Source organism: Ochotona princeps, chromosome 1, assembly GCF_030435755.1.
Source record: "Ochotona princeps isolate mOchPri1 chromosome 1, mOchPri1.hap1, whole genome shotgun sequence".
In the NCBI taxonomy this organism is placed as follows: domain Eukaryota; kingdom Metazoa; phylum Chordata; class Mammalia; order Lagomorpha; family Ochotonidae; genus Ochotona; species Ochotona princeps.
In genome coordinates this window covers 107,594,568-107,617,904 of record NC_080832.1, presented here as the reverse complement: position 1 = coordinate 107,617,904, position 23,337 = coordinate 107,594,568, and the positions used below count along the sequence as shown (strand labels likewise).

The following is a 23,337-nucleotide window of genomic DNA, read 5'->3' as shown; positions in this document are numbered from 1 at the left end:
CAAAACCAACAAGAATGTGTTAGAATAACATGGACACCGAGGCCTATTAATACCTCAGCTTTGCCCAGATCTTTACAAGCAAAGCCCTTGGCTTGGAAAATACCAACCAGGGGCACTGTTGGTCTGCCCGCCCCCTCTCTGGGTACCTCTCCAGCCAAAGCGAGCTCTAGGCATCCATGCTCTGGAGATTGTCAGGCATGGCTATCCGTGGGGAGTCATCTTTAACGTGCAGCAGGGGGTGTCCTGGGGCCAGAATTGGGGTCAGGCAGAGCCAGGGGGAAGAGGGGAAGCAACGAGAACGGGGAGCTGTGATTTAAGGGAAGGGAGAGCCCCCCTGAGCGTGCGTCTCAGGGACAGCAGCCAGCAGCCCGAGAGTTGTGCAAGCAGCCCTGGATCTGCAGTCTCTGTTTGCAAGTTCTACCAACACGGGAAGGCTGTGCAAACGGCGCCGTCGCGTTAAACAGCTTCCCATTCCACACAGCAGCTTAATGCATCCAGAGAACAGGGCAGCCCTCAGGGACATAGCAAGCAGACAGCCACAGGATTCATGTCCCGGGATTAAAGCCACAAACCAAAAGACCATCTGGCAGTGCACACAGAAGGACAAGGCGCATTGGTTTCCCCGGTTGTGATGTGGTGGGCAGGGTCAGCTGTCCAGGAGACTCGCAGCTTCAACACCTGTCTCAGCGGTTCCCAGCTGCATTCACATCAGAGGACAGGAGCAGGGAGGGGGACGCAGAGCTGGCATGTTCCTGATGACTTCCTGTGGCACAGCACAGCCAGGCTGCTCCTTGGGAGGCCCTGCGCAGCTAGCTGGGATGGGCTTGGACCGTGTATAATTTTCAGGCAAACTCATCTCCTTGCAGAAGGCTGAAGCCAGTGGCTGCTGTTTGCATGGCACAGCACTGTTGAGCCTTGGGGTTTACCGTCCGTTTGGACATCCATTATTTATGGTGCACAGTGGCTGTGAACAAGCTGAGACTCAATTAAGATAATGTTCCCTGCGCAGAAGTGGTGGTTAATGCGGAGATGTTACTCCAGCTGGAGATGACACAAAGGCAGAGAGGGAGGAGGGCTCAGATAGAGACCCTCAGGCATGGGGAGACAGGGAGAGGCTGGCCAAGATGCAAGGGATGGGGAGGGAAACCAGCCTACATTGAACACAGAGAGAAACGCTTTTTCCAACAGCCGCCCCGCCCTTCCCCTCCCAGCCTTGCAAAGAGCTCTGACCAGGCTCTCCCAGGTCCCACTGTTCTCTTCCTGCATCATTCTCTGGGACCCAAGAGAGCCTGGGTCCTTCCCCCGAGGAACCAGGCCCATGCCTGTAAAGAGGAGGATGGTCCCAGAAGCCACCTGCTCTTCAACTCCAAGTTTAGGCATCGGAGAATGGACTGGTAAAGGAGGTAAGAGGTTCGTCCCTGCAGGGCCTACAGGGAGGAAGAGGAGCTGGGGTTTGGTGGTGGATGCCAAGAAGAAACAGGTGGCAGAGAAGTGGCTAACTGTGGAGGGGAAAGAATGGGGAGTGAGAGAATAAGAGGAAGAAAGGCAGGAGACCTTGAGATGAGAGGTGGGAGAGAGGGAGAGGAAGTCAGGAAAGGACGGCCGAGAGAGACAGTGGAGGAGGCAAGAAGCAAAGGCAAGGTCAGTGAGGGAAGGGTTGCAGGGCAGAGAGAGCCCGTGCCCCCAGTGGTGATGCCTCAGTGAGAAACCCCAGAGGGGACTGCCTAGGAGCGAGCAGGCGCCACCACTGCAGCCCTTGCTTAACCGAGTACAACCAGGACAATGACAACCACATCTCCAGATGCCCTCATGCCCTGCACCCTAGATTCCAATGTGAGCATAGCCCATTGGCCCCCTGCTCCCTTCTCTGCCAGGGCACTGGATAGCAAGTCTTGGGAGGGCAGCCAGCAGGCCTGACCCCACCCCTGTCTATCTCTCAGCTGTCTTCCATGTCCAGACCAGCAGCCTCCAGGTCGCTGGGCAGAGGCAGCATTGTGCACTCATAACCCTCTTTCTGCACCGACTTCTCTTCCTTCCACACTCCCACTGTCCTCATCCTCATCACCATTACCTCTTAGCAGCTAGAAGCTCCTTAAAAACCAGAGTCACACGCTTTCGGGCTGTGCATGTATGTGTACGCAGGTGTATGCGTGTACACATACACACACCACTGGAAGTGTGGCTGTTTGCAAAGCTACTCAGGTTACTTTCAGCAGATGGTGAAGGAACTGCCCTGTGGTGCAGTAGATCAAACCTCCACCTGCCCCTGTTGGCACTGCTTTGAGTCCCGGCTACTCCACTTCTGATCCAGCTCCCTGATAATGCACTTGGGAGAGCAGCAGAGGATGGCTCAAGTCGTTGGGGACCTGTATGCGCACAGGAGACTTAGAGGAGGTTCCTGACTCCTGACTTCAGATCTGACCAGTTCCAGATGTTGCAGCCATTTGGGGAGTGAACCAGTAGACTGAAGATCTCTCTCTCTTTCTCTCTCTCTCTTTCCATAATGCTGCCTTTTAAATAAAAATCTTTAAGCAAATGTTGAAGATGTTAAATCTTTGGGAGAGCCAGGCTCAGACTCTTAGGGGGCAGTTCTACCGTCAGCGAGGATGGTTGGACAATCACACAGAGGATCCATTGATGCTCTGAGGAGTCCATGCCTCAGAGCTTGCACTTGCTGATGCAGAGTCCTGGATCCTGAGCCTCACCTCTGCTGCTGCTCCACCTCCATCACTGCTCTTATCGGGAAACAGTCCTACATGGACCATGCTCTTGCATGCTAGTGTCAAAACCAAAGCCTCACACAGCTGGGTCCCCCGTGTGGAGTCCACATCTGTGACTCTCTCCCATCTCTAAGAGGTGCTGGGGATGAGACACAGTCTGCTCACTTCACAGTGGGCTCTTTCTTGCCCAACAGTGACGGGTGTTCAAGAACAGTGGGAGGCCTAAGGATATCACTGATCCAGAGACAAGGTCACCTGCCTGCAGCCAAGTGCAGAAGGGAGCAGGAACAGCCCTAGCGACACACTTGCTGACCCAATCCCCTGCGTGGGGAGGAGGAGGCAATGGCTAAGGAGCATTTGCTTCTTGTACTCAAAGCAGGACTGCTGTAGGCTGAGTGCTGCCTTCACCATCAGCATCACTGGGAGGAGAGCCCCACGACCACAGGGGGCAGGACTACACAGTGAGGACGGAGGTGCGCTGAAGCCAGGCACAGTGGAGCCCCGTGGGGGAAGCTGGTCAGAGATATCCTTTGGCATCATCCCAGCCACTGCTACCTTCTGCCCGGGAACTGTGCAGACCACCCAGAGAAAAGAATGGATGTTTTGAGGGCAGCAGGGATGCTTCTTCTCAAGTATGGCTGAAGATTCCCAAAAGGACCCAAGGGGAGGAAACGGACTCCAGGTCTGAAGTTGGCAGGCAGGATGGTCCGGCTGGGCATATGTTGTGTTGCCAACTTCTTCCAAGGTCACTTCTGCTCCTCTGGGTGCCCTCGTATCCTCCCTGCAAAAACAGGAAGCATGGCCACAAAGCCCCTGGACCCTCCGTGCCAAACCCTCTGGAGGCAGGGGATGCTCCTGCTGGGAACTCAGACACCTGATGGAGACTGGGGGCTTCAAGGATCACCAAGTGGTCGGTTACCCCACCCTGGCATTCCCAGGAGTGGTGTCCTTCTGCCCCCACTGCCGTCCAAGGCCTGCTACTCCATGGCCCTTGGCCACGCACCACCAGGCAGCTTCCCGCTGTGAAGCACTCCTGATTTCCATTCATCTCGGTACTTTCAGCTAAAGGTATCTGGGAGCAGCAGGCAGGTGCACAGGCCTAATCGGACCTGATGCATCTGTAACCAGACAAGGAACGTGTGTCTGGATTTGTCTCCCGACAGGTACCAATGTCGGAGGCTCTCATCCATGAGACAGGATCCCTCTGGCGGATTGAGAGATTCAGACGGCATCCATCAGACTGGCACAACCCCTCCAGCAGACAGGGTCAGCAGGCCCTACACTTCCATAAACCCCCATTAGGAGAGCACAGATGAGGGTTCCTATGGCACCTGCTTTCAGAGGCTTTTCACATCACCTACTCCCTCATGGCTAATGAGTCCTTCCTGGTCAGTGAGGGTAAACGTCTCAGAAGCAGCATCCAGCTCCATTGTCCACTAGCCCTGGACAAGTTCCTGGCCTGTCGCAGAACACTCATTGTTGCTTCTTGCTTGTGTTTTTTTTTTTTTCTGCAGGCAGTGGAATCTCCTACAAGTCTGACCCATCTTCTAGGCCCCTGCCCCTCTTCATTCCCCTTTCAGTCAGATGGGCCCTGCCCTGCTGTGTGGCACTGGACACAATGTTTAACCTCTTTGAGATGCAGTTAGTGCCTGTGTAAAATGGAGACGGTGATAGTAGCTGCAGCCTGGCACATAGTGCTGCTCCCCCAGAAAGTGTTGGCACTGTTCAGGTGGGTGATGATGGCGCTAAAGGGCATATTCCTGTACCTGATTCTCCCATCAGTCTGGGAACAGGTCAGGGACTAGGTGTGTCTACAGTCTGCATCCCAGCAAGGGCTGGACCTCCTATGATGCCATTGCTGATGAGTTAGTATAAGAGCTGCAGGTACATAGAGATGGAGGTGTCGCCATGCTGTGCAGTTGCTCTGCAGCTCAGCCAAGGCCCCCACAGCCTCCTCCCCACTGAGAGGGCTTCAGCAAGTGACTGCTCCTCTCCCAGCTTGCTCTTCATCCTGGTTTCTGAAACACTCACAACCTTCTAAATGATCAGTGTCTTCTTGTATGTTAATGAGACACCCAGTGATTGGCTCATCCTGGTCATCTCAGGATCAGGGCTGTGTTCCAGGGGAGGCAAGGCAACCTGGGATCACAGAGGTTCAGCCCCACCTTCGGGGATGGGAGATGGGGCAGAAGACCCACCTCACTGTCAGGGGCCAAGCACGAGATCAAAGGTCTGCCTTCTGCCACCTCCACTTCCTGGGCCCTTCCTCTCTCTCTCCTCACCTCTCCAGGGGAGCCCAAGCAGCACGGTCAGCACTTAGGGCTGCCAGGACGATTGGCTGCCTCAGCTCCTGTGATCCCTGCTGAAGCCAAGCCCCTCCATTCTCGACGTAGGAAGAGTTGGACTTAAATGTCAGTAGATGAGATCAGAGCCACTTGACAGTTGCCAGCTTACGCTGAAGTGAAAGAAGGATTTGAAACATTAAAAAACAGAGAATAACACCAAAAAAAAAAAAAAAAAGTCAGCACCTGCCAGCCAGACTTGAAGAAGGAAAAGCCCTCAGTGTCTGTGTTAACCCTTCACCTGCTATGCCCTGGTCAGAGAATGGCGGAAGTGAGGACAGAAGGAAATGTGGGAGGCCATAGACTGGCAGCAGGAGGCGCTGATGAGGACTCAAGACTCCAAACGTGAGAGAGGGGTGCAGAAGGCATCCAGCCTGGGAAGTTGGGTTCCAGTCCCAGCTCCTCCAACCGAAGAACCAGCTATGGGAAAGGCTGGCTGCTTCCTCCACCTCCCTGAGCCCCAGGGTCCCTGTCTGTCCACTGGTGTGATGGCAGCTCTTCCAACATGTGGGCCAACAACACATTAGAGTGTCTGCCAGTCACACATCACCAGGAACCAGGAGTGTACAGCTGTGGCCCGCTCTGCTACTTGAGTCATTTCTACCGCCAACAGTCCCTTTCATTTTGTTTTTCTGTAGATCTGGCAGGGAAGCAGCCCCCTTTGACATGCCCTAGCCTCCCTCTCTCTCTTGGATCTGGCTTCTTCCAGAGGAGTCCACTCCAGGGGCTGTCTGGAGGCAGAGGTGGTACAGAGGAGTCCCATGGGTCCACAGCAGCTAGGGAATGCTCTGGACAATCAGTGTTTTTCCAGCCGGCCACCCGGAGGGGGTCCTTACCTGCCCTTCTCTGAGCAGCCTTGAATTGCCTCTGCAGGCAGATCCAGCTGGGCCCCAGGATCTGGGTGCGCCATGGCCTAGATTTGTCTTCCAGCCATAGGAGAGCAGCCCAGAGCACCTTCACAAGGGTAGTATGAGGGCTTCTTTGAAGGGACCTCCTGGGATTCCTGCTCTGACTTCTCCAGCACCCTACATGGGGCCACAGAGGCCCCGTTGGGCTTTCCTCTATGGCTGTGCCAAGGGCCTGTGACTCCAGCTCTGCAAAAATACTTCAGCTGACACTTTTTCTCTACTATAGCCTCGTCACAGGTGCAAGGCACAATGTCTTCCTTGGTTTCTCAGGGAGGCCTAGGCAGCCCCTGCACTGTTGGGCCCAGCATTTGCCAGTCCCAGATGTACCCTGTGTATCAACAAGTAAGTGCTCCTACAGGAGAGAGAAACACCTGCAGTGTCTTAAACAGAAATGGACTTGATAGGTGAAGAAGGAGCCCCTTGGTGTGGCACAGCTGGATAAGCTACTGTCTGCAATGCCAGCATCTCCTAAGGATGCTGGAGTGAGTCCTGGCTGCTCTGCTTCTGATCCAACTCCCTGCTAATGTGCCTCAGGAAGCAAGCAGAAAATGATGCAAGTGCTTGGACCCCTGACACCCACATGGGTGACCCCGGCAAAGCTCCTGGCTCCTGGTTTCAGCTTGGCCCAGCCCTGATCATTGTAGCAATTTGGAAGTGACCTAGTTGAGATAGGAGATCTCTCTCACATACACTCTCCCTCTCTTTCTGTCTCTGCCTCTTTATGATTCTGCCTTTCAGACAAATAATTAAAACTTTAAAAAATATATAAGAAATATATAAGAAAAGTGGGGGCTTACAAAGTGATTACAGGGCCTGGACAAAATGGAAGCCGCAGGCATTGCTGGTTTGGGCCTTGAGTCGTGGCCCCAGGTGAGGTTCTGATTCAGACAGCTACAGCCTTCACTGGACACCCCATATGGCCCCAAATTCCCTACACCCACACGGCTGGTATCAGGACCATCCATTGCTATGCCAGTGGGTGTAGCTCCACACAGAGGGGACCTCTGTTCCTTCCCCCAGCTCACAGGGATTTTTGTGAGCAAAATCTAAACTTTGCCCAGAGCCTTGACAGCAAAGGACTCTGGGAAAGGTGTTTCTATCTTTGCAGCCCCTGAGACAGTGGAAAGGGATGCCAAACGCTGCCAGACCTCCTCCAATCTCTCCAGAACTCATTCAGACTTCACCCAGGCCGATGGGCACTGCCCAGCTTCCTGCCTTCCCTTCATTGCCCACCCAGTCATTGCCACCATTCCCATCTTCAGCCACGAGGTCCTCCTAACCCCCCATGGAGCTCCCTGGTCCTTCCCAACCCTCCTTTGGGATGCATCGTAAGGAATTCACTGGCCTAGGACTCAGAAAGTACAGGAAAACAGGGCTAAAGCTGTACACATGTCACACACTCCTCTCTGAGTTCTGTTCTCAAAGTACATGCACACCCAGGTCTCACCCAGTTGGGCGATTCTGAAATTTCTAAATACATTTGTTAATTAGCAACATAGGCACACACACACACACACACACACACACACACACCAAGGGTGCCTGCACAGCTTTGCTGGGTCACCCCAGAGTTGTTAAAGATAGATTGTGGAGGAGGTTTGGGACAGCTGGAGGGGCCTCCTGGGCTAGACTGCCTGGGAAAAGCAGTAGTGGAGAGCTGCGGGAGGATGGAGTGGGTTGGGCGTGGGGAACAGAAAGGTGAGGCGTTAAGGCTACTGGGGAGGAAAGGCCACACTGCCCAAGCTAAGCCGGACATCAGGCTTTAGGCCCCAACCCCTTGGCTGCCCCCTCATTAGCACTCCACCCTCAGCCAGAGTCCCTCCCAGAGCAGTCGGAGCCACAGCCATGTCAATGACCTTGAGCCTGAGCCCGTACCTCCAGCTTAATCCGGATCGGCGTCAGAGCGAAGGCCTTGCTGTCGCTCCAGGATATTTATAACCTGCTGCCAGGCCTTAGTACCTGGTGGCCGCTTAGAATCTAGGCCAAAGGAGCCACAGAGGAGGCAGGCCCTCCCCTTGCCCAGTCTAGCACAGCCCAACCCACCCCATCCCAGGGCAGCCCAGCCCAGCACAGCCCAGCACAGCCCAGCACAGCCCAGCACAGCCCAGCACAGCACAGCACAGCACAGCACAGCACAGCCCAGCCCAGCACAGACCAGCACAGCACAGCACAGCACAGACCAGCACAGACCAGCACAGCACAACACAGCACAGACCAGCACAGACCAGCACAGCACAGCACAGCACAGCACAGCACAGCTCAGCACAGCACAGCCCAGTCCAGCCTAGCCCAGCACAGCCCAGTACAGCCCAGCACAGCCCAGCACAGCCCAGCTCAGCCCAGCCCAGCATAGCCCAGCACGGCATAGCACAGCTGGCTCTCATGGCTCCCTACCTGTGGCCCTGGCTGTGTGTCCTCCCCATAACTCTATTCCCTGAATAATGGAAACCCACTAGAGCTCCCAGTGCCTGGAGATAGACAGGGTCCAAGGCCTTCAGCCACCCGGCCATGGCCCTGTGCATACCGTATGAGTTGCAGGATGCCAGAGAGCAGGCTGCTCTGTGTATGACCTTGAGTGATCATGGCTGATGTCTCTTTATCTTTGTTTTTGCATGTGTAAAGTGGGGTTCCTAACAAGGAGTCCATGTGTTGCCTGGCACATACATAGTGTTCAGTGGGTGCTGGCTTGGAGGGAAATGGCAAGGTGAGGAGCAGAGGGCTGGGCCAGGCTGCCTGTGGACAAGCCCTGGCTCTGCTCCTCACTGGTTGTGAACTCACACCCATGTTCTCACCTCTCTGGGCTTCAGGTCCTTTCTCTGTAGAATAGGACCTAACCAAACTCAGGGTGTGCCATGAAGGTGAGATGAGTTGGTATGTCAAGTGCTATACAAGGTGCCGTGGTACTCCATGAGTGCCGGTCTGACCATGACGATGGCTCCGGAAAGATTTCCCTCCCCCCGGCCTCCTTGCCTCCACACTTCAGCTGACTCGATGTTCTCCCCGTACCCAGTACAGGCGCTTTATTGCTCCCAAGCCCCGTCTCCTCCATGCAGCCCTCCCTGATCATATAGGTGAACGTTGCATTCTCGCTGCCCCCACCGCCACTGCTCTTTTCCAAATTCTCAAGACTTCAGACCCAGAAGGTGAATGTTGTATGGAGCCCACTGCAAAGCTTCCTGGACCCACCTGGCCCTGGTTGAGTCTATACCCTCCTGCTGAGCACAGGGTGGACTCCTGGGATGGGGCTGTGGTGTTACGTGGCTTATACTCATGCCATGTATTTCTGCCCTGTAAAGTAGACCCTAGCTGCTTCCCCAGAAATGATCCTACTCTCCCCATCATGGCAACCAAAGCGCTTTTTCCCAGCCCAGACACTGTCTGAATTTTCTTGGCTCAAGACAGAACGAGGTCCTGGACCTCCTTGCCAATCCCCACCTCCAAGGAGATTTATCAAACCTCACAGGCCAGGCACAGCCATGTCCTGGGGTGCTGCTAGAACCTTCCCCCATCCCAGAAAAGGGCAGATGGGACAGTGTCACTCTTGGGACAAGTGGGTAGCAAGGGACGTGTGATCCTCATGTAGCCCAACAGCCTGTCTCCTGCGCACCCCATCATTCCTCTGCTGTTGGGCTGACGGACAGCAGGTCATCTCTGATACTGCATCTGTCCCCAGCTACACTCAGCCATCCTGCTCCCCAGAGGGTTTTGCCAACACTACAGCTGCTCCTCTGCCCTGCCCTCCTCTCCACAGGGCCTCGGAGCTCCTGGACAGCACCGTGGACAGCACTCACCTCGCTCCTGGGCTGGGCCCTGGAGGGATCAGGGAGGGGATGCAGATGCCACAGAAGTCTTGGAGAGATGTGTCCTTGGCGTCACAGAGCTTCCTTGGGAACATGGGGCTGCTCCTTGCCAAGTCTCTAAGGGCAGCCCACTCCACCATGGGAGAGAAGATCTGGTCCCACCTCCCACCCCAGAGCAGCCCAGCAGTCCCCTCCTCCCTGCTCTGGTTCTAAGAGATCCTTAAAAGGATCCTCAAGCCAGCCCTTCATGATCTGTAAAAACAGAAACCCTCAGCCCACTTTTTATGCCATCTGGAGAATCCATTTGTCCCAGGAGGGACCCCCAACCTCCCCAGGGACAGGGGAGAGAAGTCAGCTGGAACAGGAAGTTGGTTTGCAGTCCCCCAATAGGGACAGAGACGTCTGGGCATTTCTCCTGCTGCCCAGCTAGGGGAGTGCAGGGACCCTGCAGGTGTTCGCACTGTTGGGGTCAATCTCTGGGGTCTCTCCTTTGGCAACCTTCTGCACTATATAGTGGGGAAGGCGGGGAGGCCAGCTCCCACAGAGAGAGAACAACCTCCTGCCAGTTGCAGGGGCATGAGATTGTCTGCACCCCCCCACCCAGACCTCCACCAGCCAGGCCCCACTCACGCTGCCGTAGGGTTGGCTGTGCCAACTTGCTACCGCACCCCTCTGCGGCTGGTGCAGGGCCCATTTCTCTGGGTGGTACTTCAGGAAATGAAGTCTCTAGCTCACGACTGAGAGACAAAAGGCCAAATCCTGTCTTGAGCTCCCTGCTGCCCTGTAAGCTCCGGAACCCCCGTGGGCTGTGCAGAGGCCAGACCTGGCCGGAAGCAGCAGCATCCATGCGCCCAGGTCCTTCTTCCCACTGCTGCAGCCTGCTCCTCCCTGCCTCCCTCCTTCTGTGTCTCCTGCCAGCCACTCTCCAACCAAGGCAATGCTCTGGCTCAGATCCTGTTTCCAGGGAGCCCAAGGCTGGCACATGGGACTTGAGGGCTCACATCTGGATACAGCCAAGATGACACTAGGGCTATCTTGTTGTGAGAACCTGGCTTCCAGCCAGGACCGCCTCTCAGCTTCCTGCCTCCCAGGAGGGAAGCCCTGGCACCTCCCACCCCTGGACGTGGCAGCCAACACTTGGTCTCATGTCCTTCCCCCATGCTCCTCAGTGGGCCTGCAGATCACTGCTGAGCACCCTGGCTTGTTAAGCAGTGCAGATGGCAATTAGCTGCATGATCTGAAAATATCCCAACCTGATTATTGCCAGGACCAGGCCAGGGACTATTAATACGTGACAAGGGAGTCTTTTCACAGGCTGCTTGCTGGCCCCTGTGCTCTGTGCAAGAAGAGAACCCACCCTGGGCAGAGCTTGGACAAGATGCAGCGGCCAACCTGGTGCTGCAGCTCCTCCAGGGGGATGCGTCTGCAACCTGCAGACAAACAGAACACAAGCAGGTGTGATCACCTTCTCTGACAAATTGTAGAATACACCCTCATGAATGAATATCCTGAATTCTCACTCGGCCCCTTCCTCATCCTCACGCCAGCCTCCCCTGCCCTCCCCCCAGCCCAAGCACTAGTCACTTTCTACTGGGAGAAGCAGCCACCAGGAGCCAGGGGTAACCGGCACTCAGAGATGGGAGCCGCTGGGGTCTGTCTGCCCTTCACTTCAACAGGACTTCTTTAAAATTGGTACCAAACCAGAGTGCATTGAAAATGGAATCTGATATACAGAAATGTGATTTGCCTGCAAATCCGTGGAAGCCAGACACTGCAGGGCCATGGTGTGTGTGTACCTGGGAAAGTGCAAAGCTTGATGGTGCCACCCTTCTGCTGGCTGAGAGGCACGCGGGCATCTGAAATGGCCGTCCTGGCTGCCTAAGCACCCAAATCCTGGTCTCAGAATGGGCCTCTGTCTAGTCCAGACTGCAGATACCCTCAAACCCAGGCCTCTCTGTCACCAGAGATGCCCAGCCCCAACACCCTCCTCGTCCTTCACCAGCCCAGCCGGGCATGGATGTCCTGAGTGAGAGTAGCTAGAAAAGATCTTCTCCATGGTCGTGACCCACTCCCCTCTGTGATCAAAGAGAAAGGGAAGGAGCAGTGGGTCCCTGTCTATGTCCAGGGGACCACATGCATGGCACGTTTTGCCCTGGATGTCCTTGAAGTAGATGGTGAGGCCAAAGCCAATGCAGACTGGACTTTCTCCACCCCACGCCTGCCTCGTCTCACTGGTGCCTCCTGCTTTCCTAGGTCTAGGCCACTGCCATGTCCTCTGGGCCTTTACTTGCCTGGGACACTGTGGGATGAGTTTTGAGCTCACTCTCTGATCAACAGCCTCAGTACCTGATTAAGATCCCACCCTTGGGAGCCAACACCCATGTCAGTCACTTAGCTGAGACCCCATAGGTACTCCCTGTCCCACCCCTAGGACTGTATATCCAAGGACTTAGACAGACAAGAGAGTAAATTTGTGTTTCTGCTGATTTCTGGTCCAGAACTTGTCCCAGCGGACCAATGTTCATGTCTTAACATCTAAGTCCCTTTCTCACAATGTCAATCAGGCTGATCCCATACCAAGCATTCACTGAGGCCGTGATGCACCAAGCGATGCTCTAACCATTATCACTGCCATTCTCACTGCCAGCCCCCAGAGAGCAGCTCCCTCCAGGTCACTCCACCTGTAGGTGCCACAGCAGGCACAGCACTCAGGTCGTCTGACTGCATAGTTCAAGTTCAGACCCTGGAGTCCCTGCTGGCCTCGGGTCCCATTTCCCATCTCTGTCCAGCCACAAGACCACCCCGCTTCTTCACCCACAAGCCTCTCTCTGCAATTCCGTTATCTGGAATGCTCTACCTCCAGACCCTCCCACCCACCTTCCTCTTCCTTGCCTGAGGACCCCTTCTAAAGGGACCATCCATGACAGCCGACACCCCACCCTGCCTTTACAGCGTGTAGATCCACTGTTCTCACTGTGCTGCTTTCCTCATCCCTCGTTGCCTGGAATGACCTCGTTTGTTGCTTGGCTACATGATCACTCTGTGTGGTGGCCCTGTCCCCCTCTCCTCCCTGCCTAGAACACCTTGGCCTGGCACGGGGTAGGCCACCAATAAAGTCGAAATGATTGGCGAATGCATATGCTACAGGCACACATAGAACACCAGCCTGTGCCTGTGGACACATCCAGAACATAACCTGCCACATAACACACCATGACACAGCACTCCACGGGTGTGGTGACATCAGCTTAACCTATGCAGACTAGCTAGAAGCTGATGCTTAGAAACAGAATTTCTCCAAGGATGGAGTAGTGATGACCAGGCATAGAAGGTCACAAAACAGAAAATAGAAGCTGTGGTTAGGAGCCCAAGCATTTCCACCCATCATGGCCTGGCCTTTTGTGCTGGTTGCCAGGGAGAAATGGAAGATTTGTTTAGTAATTGTGAGAAGCTGGCCTTCCAGAGTCCTTCCAGGGAGGGAGTGGGGCAGAAGGCCCTGTGTGGTCCAGTTGCTGTGGTTACTGTGTTGGGCTTGCTAAATCATGTTAGAGCAGAGGTGGCACCCAGAGGAGGCGGGTCTGAGATCAGACAGGGCAGGGAGGAGTCCCTGCTCACTCCAGCTCGCCACCATCCTTACCGTTACCCACTTACGATCAGTCTGGGGAAGGGCTGCCATCTCTGCCCTTAACAGAAATGAAGAGAAACAGATAGATGTCCTGAGCTGGTCCATTGCATTCTGGGTGGCTGGTGTGTGAGGGGTGCAGCCAAGTACCCTGCATGGTCTTTGATGGTCAAGGTGCTTCTGGACCCTAGAGGTAGGTGTGTGTGTGTGTGTGTGTGTGTGTGTGTGTGTGTGTGTGTACATGTGCAGTGATTCACACAGAACAAGGTGCAGAATGCCCACCTACCTGGTAAGGTTCAGGACCAAGGAGAAAATAAGATGTCTTCACAGAGTGAGGTGTTGGGGGTGTGGGTGGGATCGCAGTCTATACCTGTGATTCCTAGCATAGCTCTGGGTTAGTCTCTCTTCAGCCTGGCAGATTCCCATTGGAGAGGATGCGTAGAATTGTGGGCTGACTAAGATGGACCAGACAGAGTGTATGTACACAGCCCCAGTCGCCCTGGTCCCTGGATCTCTTGTTAAGCCCAAAGTATGCACTTTTGCTGCCCCGCATGCCTCCACACTCTCATCCACATAGTCAACCCCAGCCTCTTGAGCTGCTTTTGCCCAAACATCCCTACCCATGGTGATGAACTGCTGGGCTGTCAGGATGCCAGGAAGCCTTGAGTGGAACAGGAAGCACAGGGAGGAATGGTGTGGGTGTGTTCCAAGATGTTCCTTATGGGAACCTCAGGGATGAGCCTGTTCAGGTCTGTATCAGTGACCTGGTCTGTAACATGAGGACAGCAGTGGCTCTTTCAGAGGCTGTTGTGAGCATGAAAGGAGAAGGCACAGTAAAGCACTCAGTGGGGTACAACAGCCCAAATAGGAGGGGGCAGAGTGCTTGGCACACTTTTGCTCACACTTGCTTCTCGGTGCTTAATGCGTGGAATCACATGCTACTTCTTAGTTTGTGACAGCCCCAACTCCCTAAGCTGGATCTTTGTGCATGGCCATCTCACAAATGAAGCAACTGAAGCTGCCAAGTAAAACCACATGCCCCTTGCTCACCGGATAGGAGCGTAGCTTCTCCTGATTGGAGAATTGAAGGAACTTGAAAATTCCTATTCTCCCTAGTTCATGGCCTTTGAGCCCACTCATTGCACTGATGCCCCTGAACCCAGAGCTGGAGTTGGCCGTCTCAGTTCTCCCCGAGTGATAGGCTCAGTGGCCACAGACTCAGAGCTTGCCCCTACCTGATGCAGACCTGTGCGGCTTTCTCCTAAACTAGGTGTGTGTAGCTTTAGCAGTCAGGGGCTCTGCCAGCTGTTGAAGCCACTGTGGGCCAATGGAGCCCTCCCTCCCAGCCAGGCAATGTGATTCTTAAGACGCAGGATCCAGGAAAAGGTGCAAAAAGTCAGAGAAGAATTCTTTAGAGGGACTCTTCAAAAGCCAAGGGCCCGGCCTGCATCCTTCCATGGGTATTTGTGTGTCTAACATCTGGCAAGTCAGCAAAGGTGAGGATTTTGGTTTGAGCATCTCCCCCTCCTTGTTGCTGGATTCTGCCCTCTAAACTTCCTGCCCCGTGGGTTAATATTCATGACCTCAGGATGGAGATGGGCACATTCACCACACACCTTCAGGTCACAGAGCTTTAGCTCATCTCTATCTGGTAATCCAAGGATGGGATTGAAGAGTCACCTTAGGTCATGCTTTCTTACCATGAAGAAAGCCAAATCCATGAGACATCCTTCCTGGATACCCATCTCACCTCTCCAATAGCATCTGCACCCAAGCATGGCTCCCCTGCACATTGCTAGAAGTGTTAACATCTGTGCTGCTGTCACAAAGTGTCTCTGTGACTATGCTGCCTTTTCACCCTTCTTGTACAGTCCAGAAGTTGTTGATGTCCTTACAATCAGGGAACAGAGCCAGTATTTTCAAAATACAACCCTTTATAGAAATCAGAGAAAACCTAAATTTACATTTCTGTAGGAGCTGATGTATTTGGGAAAACAAAGAACGATGTACCCTGAGTCACTGCCTATAGAAGTAGTAGACTTCAAAGACAAACACATAATATTTGAGGCCTCCAGGACACAGCATCCATAACACCTACACAGATATGAAAATTATATTGGCATCAGGTGTTCCAAGAGAGTCCTGACAAGCAAGGCAAGAGTAGCCTAGGAGCTAAAGTCATTACCTTGAATGCATCGGGATCCCATAGGGTGCTGGTTTTAATCTCATGGGCCCAGTTTCCATCCAGCTCGTACTTGTGACCTGGGAAAGCAGTGAAGGACAGCCCAAAGCCTTGGGACCCTGCACCTGCATGGGAAACCCAGAAGAGGTTCCTGACTCCTGGTCTCTGATTCGCTTGGCCCTGGCCGTTGTGGCCACTTGGGGAGTGAATCAACTGACAGAAGATCTTCCTCTCTGTCTCTCTTCCATATATATCTGACTTTCCAATAAAAATAAATAAATCTTAAAAAGAAGAGTAGAGTGTTGTTTCCAAGTGATCAAAGGAAAGGATATAAATTGTGAACTAAGGACTTCAAATGCAGCCAAGCCATCATTCAGTCATCAGGGCTATAGAAAGATGACTGCCTCTTACAGGAGCTAGGCTACTTTGTACACATGAACCCTCCCCAGATAATTTGCCAGAGAATTATGAATTTCACCCAACCAAAGAATGACTGGAGGGAGATGTTTTCACAAGAACGATGGTTGAACATGGAAGCTAAGATTGAAGCAGGCATCAGGGGAAATTGTAGAAAGTAATTTGCAAATGTCCTATGTGTTAGTAACTAGAAATAATGAAACTTAAAGTTTGAGCTGAGAAGAAAGATCAGAAAAAAGAAAAATAGAATAGGAGCGCTGTTGCAGACGAAACAAGCAAATATCAAATTAGACCATTTAGAAAGAAAAAATACATTAGAACAAGGTCAAGTAAGAAAAAAAGAGACAAACCAGGTAATTTCAAAAAGTGCTGATGCAAGGAATTTACACAGCATAACTATACACTGTTGTAAGTATCAAGGAAAAATATAAAAGAACAAAGATATTTTATAAAGAGAAAGAAAACATTAAACATAAGACATGGAATAATTGTCTTTTTAAAGATTTATTTTACTTTTATTGGAAAGTCAAATATACAAAGAGGAAGATGTTCCATCTGATGATTCACTTCCCAAGCAGCCACAATGACCAGAGCTGAGCTGATCTGGTGTCAGGAGCCTGGAGCCTCTTCTGGGTCTCCCATGTGGTTGCAGAGTCCCTAGGCTTTGGGCCGTCCTCAACTGCCTTCCCAGGCCACAGTCAGGGAGCTTGATGGGAAGCGGGACTGCTGGGATTTGAGCCAGCACCCATATGGGATCCCAGTACATGCAAGACAAGGACTTTAGTTGCTAGGCTACTGTTCTGGGCCCTACATAGAATAATCATAATATACTTTGGCACAAGGAGTAGACAACCAACATGCCAGTAAACAAAAATAAACTTCACTCAACTAATGAAAGAAATTGATTTTAAAAGCATATTATAAAAGCAAAAGACTCTGTTCCATTCTATATACAGGTGAATGATTAAAAATGCTTTTTCTAAAGAAGACAATGGGAAAATCAAAAGGATAGGAAACAGTATGCCAACAGTTCTAAAGCCAGAATAAGCAATTCTAGTATTATACAATGCAGAATTTAGAACAAAAAATATTAAGACAAATAAAATTGTATTACAAAAGATCACAATCTACAATATAGGTGTATCTGTTATGGATATCCTTGCAATAAATTATACAAACAGCTTAAAAATAAATAAAGAAATTTTATGCACTTCGCTCAGAACAAAAAAATCGCACGAACAAAATATTAGTATGGAAAGATTTACCCAATATCTGTGTTAAATTGTATTCCTAAGTGTGCATCAAATGCTGTACTCTTTAATTAAGAATCTATTTTCTTCTCAAGCGTACATGAAACATTCATGGAAATTGACCACATATGTTGGTTCACAAAAAAGGAGGGGATCATAAAGATACATTGTCTGATCACAATGCAGTACAAGTAGAAATAAAAACAAACAATTTTAAAGATGTGTCCAAAGACATACAAAAAGAAACCAACTTTGCTCTGCTACCTGAAACAATAAAAACATTTTAAAGAAATGGAACAATTGTTTTCAAGATATTGGACATCAAATCGTGAAGAATAGTGAACCTGAAGAATTAGGGAACACATGAGGTAAGTTGCACAATTTCTCCAGCTCAGAGTCTTGAGTGAGTTTCCTGCTCTCAGCATAGCAAACCCAGGCAGAAGCCAGGGGACCTTGTGACCTGATAAATGGAGAGTGTGGGGAGATCAAAATGGTGGAATGGAGTGCCAGAAAGAGAGCAACAGAGCATCTACCTCAAGGTTCCATCATAATATTATTCTGCACATAAATGTGAAGAACTGCCCAAATCCACATCAAGAAACGAGGACACACTCCCAGGTTATCTCACAGGGCCAAGCCCCTGATCCAATCACCTGAACTGAAAAACCTCATCATTCATGTGGAACTGCATAGAGTGCTAGGAAAGATCTTGTCACAGAATATCCCATCACAAATGTGTCTGTGGTTCCGTTGGACAAATCTGAAAAATGAGACTTGAAAAATGAACTGTTTCCAAGTAAGTTAACTTCATTCTAGAACAAAACTCGCAGTATTTATGGGAAAGATATAAATACCCAGAACCCATTAAGTTGAAATTCATGATGTCTGGCATCCAATAAAAACATGACCAGACATTCAAAGAAGTAGGAAAATACAACCCATAATGAAGAGAAAAATCAGTCATTAAAACCGACCATAACTGGACACAAGTGTTATAGTTAGCAAATGAGGATATCAAAATGCCTATAATTATCACCCATATGTTCAAAAGAGACACAGAAGATGTGTGAAAGTGCCAAACCAAATCTTCAGAGATGGAAACCATAATGAAATATACTGGATAAAATTTCACAGCAGATTAGAAATTAGAGAAGAATGATTGGAGAATTTTAAAAGCAGTGATAGAATTGATCTAAAATAAAACAAGGCTTCTGTTGTCTGCAATATAATTTTTCATTATGAGGGAGCATCAGTGAGCTAAAGGGCAACTTTTAATTGTCTATTATGATTGGAGTCCTCACAGGAGAGAGGTGAGAGGGAGAGACAGAAAAAGAAGTAAAGATGACAGCCTAAAATACTCCAAATTTAATGAAAACTACAAATCCACAAACCCAAGAAATTCAATTAAACCCCAAGCAGAAGAAGCACAAAGGAAATTACAGTAAGCAAAACCGTAATGTAACTACTAAAAATCAGTGATGAAGAGAAAGCTTTAAAACACAATTTATGTAAAGAGAGGCTAAAACAAGGATGGATGGCAGATTTTGTTTTCAAAACAATGCAAGCAAGAAGACAATAGAATAATATCTTTGAAGTACTAAAAGAAGTAAGCCATCAACCAAGAATACAGCAGTGAAGGCAAATAGGGACTGACATTGTGGCATAACTGTTTAAGCTATGCCTTCATTATCAGCATCCAACAAAGATACCAGTTCACATCCCAGCTGCTCCACCTCTGATCCTGATCCTTTCTAATGTGCCTAGGAAAGCAGTAGAGGTGCCCCAAGGCTTTGGTTCCCTGCACCCATGTGGGAGACAGAGATGAAGCTCCTGGCTTTAGCCTTGCCTATCCCTAGCCATTACAGGCCTTTGGAGAGTGAACTAGCCGATGAAGGAAGATCTCTCTTAGTATTTTTTCGCTTCTCTCTATAACTCTGCCTTAAAAAAAAAAAAAAAAAAAAAAAAAAAAAAACCAGGAAAAAAAGACTCATTGCAGTCAAGACTTTTAAAAAAATGAAGGTGAAGTATTTGTCAGAGGGGTCAGTGCCAAGGCTCAACAGGCTAATCCTCTACCATCAAACACCAGTATCCCACAAGGGTGCCCCTTCATGTCTCAACTGCTTCTTCTTCTTCTTCTTCTTCTTTTTCTTCTTCTTCTTCTTCTTTTCTTCTTTTCTTCTTTTTTTTTTTTAACTTTTGATGATCTTTACATAGTTGATTAGGGTGGAAGGGTCAAGGGCTACAGGAAAGTGTTTAAGACCATTATTTCCACATTCTCTTCTTTCCTTCCTGTGTCTGGGGAAGGAGATAAAGGGATAAGCCACACCCAGCCTCCCCACCATCCCAGGGTCCCCGATGTGGGGCATGCTTTGACAGCACTGCTCAAGTGGTTTTGATAGTTCAACAGTTCTGAATTGCTGCCGATTTCACCATTCCAAGCAAGAAGAAATCTCTCCAGAATCAACTGGCTAACATAGTTTACCTTAGAGTCTCTGTTGGCCCAGATTTTTTATTGCCAACACTTGCTGGGGTAGTTAATCAATTTGTTCTGTCCTCCATCCTCTGTTATGGTGCTAGGCGCCCTTTGCAGCTTCTAATGTACCATCATATCCTCCATGTGCAACAACTGGCTATGTTGTCCACTGTTTTGTCTAAGCCACTGGGGAGGCCCAGCTCTGACACATGCACTCCATGATCAGACCATGGAATCTGCAATTCTCTCCATGGTTGGAGTTCTGAATCCAATGATTCAGTTGGTGGATCTGCAAAGAAGTCTCATCTGAGGTGATCCCAGATCTGATTCTTGTGGGTGCTTACCAATACAGGGTTCAGCACAGTCTGTTGCTCCAGTCAGCTTACGTGCACACTGGTGGTTGCAATTGTTGGGACAGTTCTGTCTCCAGCCTTGATCTCTAGCAAACAAATGAGCTTTGCAGTCCAGCCCAGTCCTACCCACCACACACACTTGGTTACATGCTGCAGACTGGTCCAGTATGTCCCACATCCCATTCAGCTCTTGTACATGTCAATGGTCATTGCAACCTAGTCCAACCCAACCAGCCCCACTATCCAGTCCACACTGGTGCTGGTGGGTGGCACTCTCTGTCTAGCCATGCCTGACCTTAGTCCTGGTTTTTATGCTTACCAATGGGAGTGGCAACCCACTCACACTCCTGGATCTTGCACTCTCCAAGTGGTTTCTCAGTTTAGCTTAACAGAATTAACCCCCAGTACCAGCATCTGCCAGCTGATGCTGCAGTAAAGTCCAACCAACCCACACCCACTCTTGCTTGTGCATGTACCAGTAGGAACAGTCAACCCAGCCTGGCTTTCCCCTGATCCAGCTCACATGCAGGCCAACAGGTGTTGTAGCCTGCTTGGGCTCATCTGCCCCCAGTCCCAGCTCTCACACTCCCCAATTGGAGTAGTAGTCCAGCAGGGGAGTCCCATGCAGCTCCCCTACTGTGTTTGTACCTTACCCCCAAGGTCTCACATGTGATGATTGAGCGCTGCAGCCCATTCTGGCCTGTCCCACCTCACCTTGGCATTTACCAGTGGGTATTGTAGCCTGGCACAGCACAGTGCTGCCCCCAATTCCAGCTCACACTGGTAGGCGTTACAGCCTAACCCATCTCAGCCCAGACAGTCCCCATACCCAGCCCTAATGTAAACTGGTTGATATTGTGGCCCAACCTGGCCTGTCCCACACACCATTCTGGTTCTCAGATTTGCCATTGGGTGGTATAAACTGGCCTAGCCTGGTTCGTCCAGATCTGAGCCAAAAGTATGCTGGTGGGTACCATTACCTTGCCTGGTTTGGGCTGCTTCCTGTCTTGATCCTTCACCTGCAGGTGCTGTGTCCCAAGAGAGTGTGTCCCTCCAAGACTGTGTCCCTCCATCAGAACCTCTCCAGCAGTGCCAGATCTCGTGTACACCAGTGGGTCAATAGGCCAGCCTTTCTTAGTTGACTTTCCATCCTAGCAAGAACAGTGGCATTTCCTGACTGGCCCTCACCCTTTCTGGTTCTTACTGTTGGGTGTTACATCCCAGCTAAGCCTGGTTCACACCCAGACACAGCTCACACATGGCTCAGCAGGGAGAGAGATCTTACCCAGCCCATCCTACACCCATCCTGGTTCCCACAAGCTCCAGTGGGTGCTGGAGTTTAGTCTAGTCTGGCATACCCCAGATCCAATCCACACCTATGCCAAGGGAGATTGCAGCCATGTCCAGACCAGATCACAGCCTCAACTCCAGCCCTCACACTAACCAATGGGAACCACAATCCAACCAGGGTGTCTGCTTAGCTCCCCAACCAGGCCTGTTTCAAACCACAGATCTTGTGCATGCCAGTGGTTGCTCTGACCTCGCTTGACATAGCCCCTCACCTCTCTTGGCCTTTGCCTTTGGATGCTACCCTGCCAGCCCCCAGTCCCAACTCTCACTGGCAGGTGCTGAAACCTGACCCTGTTCAGTCTGTTCCCATCCCTGGCTTGTGCAAACTGGCAGGTATGGTAGCTTAGCCTAAAATGACCTGCATTCCTGCCTGGTTTCTGCCCTTGCCAGTGGGCTAAGTTCGGCTTGGCCCTGCCCAGTCTGCAACTCCCCCTTCCAAAGCCAGCCCACACACTTGCCGACGGATAGAGCTACCTTGCCAAGCCTGCCCAACACCCAGGCCTGGACCATGTGTTCACCAGTGGGAGCTATGACCCAATGTGGGAGTTGCCCAGGTTCCCCCACTTGGCTCACTCCTAGATCCTGGTCTCACACATGTCAGTAGATACCAGGCCCAGTACAGCCTGCCCCCTCTGTCCCAGCCTTTGTATGAGCTGGTAGATGGTGCGACCTGGCTGCCCCACATTCCTTTTCCAGTCCCAGCACTCATGAAAGCTGGCAGATTCCATGGACATGCCTCCCACAACCCTACACCACCCCAATTCTTAAGCTAGTGTGTTAGGCCCACATATCCGCTACAGGATCTACACCTGGACCTGGTTCTCTTGTGTGCTGGTTGATGTCATGGCCCAGCATAATGTAACCTATCCCCTATTCCGACACTCACAGTTAGGTACTAGGATCTAGCCCTGCCAGACAGGCCCACAGCCCTAGCTTTCATGTGACCTGGTGTGTGGTAGTCAGCAATGTTCCATGCTGATATACCCAGTTTAGAACTTCCATACAGGCTGGAGCATCAGTCTGACCCATAAAGGTCTTCCAGTCACTCCCCTGAAAACTACCATGTCTCAGTCCTCTCACTTAGCTGCAAGTACAGTAAACCTGTCATTGGGAATCTTTCTGGAGTCATTCCCCACCTACAATTATGGTGGCTTTCCCAGGGCCACCTGGAAACATATTCTCAGCAATAATTCCTCACTTGGGCATGAATTCACAGGTTATACTCTCCTTCACCTGTCAACCCCCCAATCTCCCTGTAAATCCTCAACCCCAAGATCCTGGAGTGCACTGCCAGGTGGCCTTAGGGTTGAACCCAGTGCCGTTGGCACCCAGACCACCCAGCCCAGAAACACCCCCACCACCGCCAGCTGGGCAGGGGCAAAAAGACCCTAGCAGGTCCCTGAAGTTTCCTGCATGCGCCTCAGGAGCAGGGAGCTGGATCAGGAGTGGAGCAGCAAAGTGACTTCAACTGCTCCAGTTCTGATCCAGCTCCCTAATGATGGCCTGAGAAAGCAGTGGAGGATGGCCCAAGGCCCTGGGACCCTTCATCCATGTAGGAGAGCTGGATGAGGCTTTAAGCTACTGTTTATGGATCAGCTCAGCTCAAGACATTGCAGCCTTTTAGGGAGTGAACCAGCAGATAGAATCTCTCTCTGTAGATCCACCTTCCTAATAAAAATAAATAATTTTTTTTTCTCCAAAAAAAGAAAGAATTCATCAGACACACAAAAACTGAAAGTCACATCCTGCAAAATTATGCATAAGACATGTCAAAGGAGTATGCTTCGGACACAGAAGAAAGCAAAATGAGATTGAAATACAAAGCTACGCAAAGAGGGGTGGACTTTCAGCCAAGTGGGTGCCTGGGATTCATTCCCACAGTGTTTCCTGACTCCAATTGCCTGCTCATGCAGACCCTAG

At 51.0% G+C, this 23,337-nt stretch overlaps 1 long non-coding RNA gene across 1 annotated transcript in view; it reads left to right on the top strand.

Annotated features, from left to right (window-relative positions):
* Window positions 1–23,337, top strand: part of LOC131481803 (uncharacterized) — an 86,187-nt gene that overhangs the window by 47,829 nt on the left and 15,021 nt on the right. The gene's annotated exons all lie outside the window — the stretch shown is intronic.